Here is a 1603-nt window from a genome sequence, read left to right as displayed (position 1 = left end):
GTCAACTTATCTTTAGAAGTCAAACTGGCGCTAGCTAGATATAAACACTTAGTACTGGACTCTCTAAATGCATTGTCTCGTTGAGAGGATCCTTCTGAGTCGGAGTCCATGGATACTGCTGCGGTTGCCGTGGAGGACCTGTGTTTCTGGATTTGCTGCGTCGGCAGTAGTGTAACGTCACAGAGCGTGTGGTTATTATTGCTAGCACGGGTCTCCGCGGAGGTTCGACTACAGTGGTTCTCGGTGGTCAGTACTGCCTCAGACAATGTTTGGATTGGTAGTGCTTCTAGATGGGAAGCGGCGGCGGCCATTTTGTGCAGAGAGGCGTCCATTTTGGGTTGAGCGTCGCTAGTTTCACTAGCCYCGTAAGCCGCTACCTGTAACTCCAGCTCTGGCCTATGGTGGTGGTCTTCAGTAGGACCAGAGTGCCGAGAGGGGGCCATTTTGTGATCAGAGGCGGCCATTTTGGGTCGAGCGTCGCTAGTTTCACTAGCTAACTGTAAATCCAGCTCTGGTCTATGGTGGTCTTCAGTAGAACCCAAGCACCAGTCGCTGTAAGGCGCTAACGGTCGAAAATCCTCTTCCTCCCGACTTCTTCGACGTCCAACTCTACCTCGCACACCTCGTCGTTAACCGTTTCCGTATCTGACGAAGAGGGGTCGTGGGCGTCTCGCGTTGGAGCACGGGGGCGAGGACGGGTGACCGTCCGGTAAATCCGGTAAGGTTAGAGCGCCACACGTGTCGCCCGGTCGAGGAGGGACGACGCAACGACGACAACCTCGACCGTTTGATCTCGGTGTGACCTCCAGCTGACGGCGAGGGTGAGGGAGGGCATCTCCTGGGTGAGAAACGGGCGGCAGGGCGGGCAGAACCTCGTCTCTCCAGACAGTTCTGGAGTGAGGAAGGGCATGTCCACACCGTTGTTCAACTGGAGGAGAGGAGGGGAACAGTCTTGTAAACTAACACCTCGGAAGGGAGGGTGTTGTATGGGGAACACAGTTGTGTGTAGCAGACATAGGAAGAGAGGAACATTTTCAATAGGAGTGCAGTTTGGTTCACTACACCTGAACAAGTTAGCTGGACCAGAACTCAGGCTGGAAATAACACGTCCTCTGGGCAGAGTCAGTATTAGTGTAAATGTCATTATAAAGTGCTGGTGTTCTGCTTTCAGACTTGTGACTGCTGTGGTCGTAGTAGTAGTAGTAGTAGTAGTAGGTGTGTTAAGTATTAACCGCAGTACCTTGACATGTTCCATTGTATACTCAGTGCTGGGGGCTAGGGTTGAGGTTAGGTTTAGAGACGACTTCTCTACGTAAGAAGAGCTTGATTGAAAAGCTCCAGGGCACAGGCTGAGTCCGACACCCCTGAGCCCCAGTCGGGTGCACCGTTTCTGGGGAAGGTAACACTGGTCCGTAAGGGGTCTGGAGAGGGGTGGACATCCATAGAGCATCCTCGGGGACCAGTCCGCAGTGGAGTAGATTCTATACATACTGACTTAAACGGTCCTCCGGGGATTTCTCTTCTTTCTGATCGGGCAGGTGTAGGGGCAGCCTCGGACCTCTGATGGGGTCTTTAATGACCTCTGCGAACTCTGACCCTGAGG

The sequence above is a fragment of the Salvelinus sp. IW2-2015 genome, unplaced genomic scaffold (genome assembly GCF_002910315.2).
Source record: "Salvelinus sp. IW2-2015 unplaced genomic scaffold, ASM291031v2 Un_scaffold2974, whole genome shotgun sequence".
Taxonomy (NCBI): domain Eukaryota; kingdom Metazoa; phylum Chordata; class Actinopteri; order Salmoniformes; family Salmonidae; genus Salvelinus; species Salvelinus sp. IW2-2015.
Note: the sequence above shows the minus strand (reverse complement) of the source record.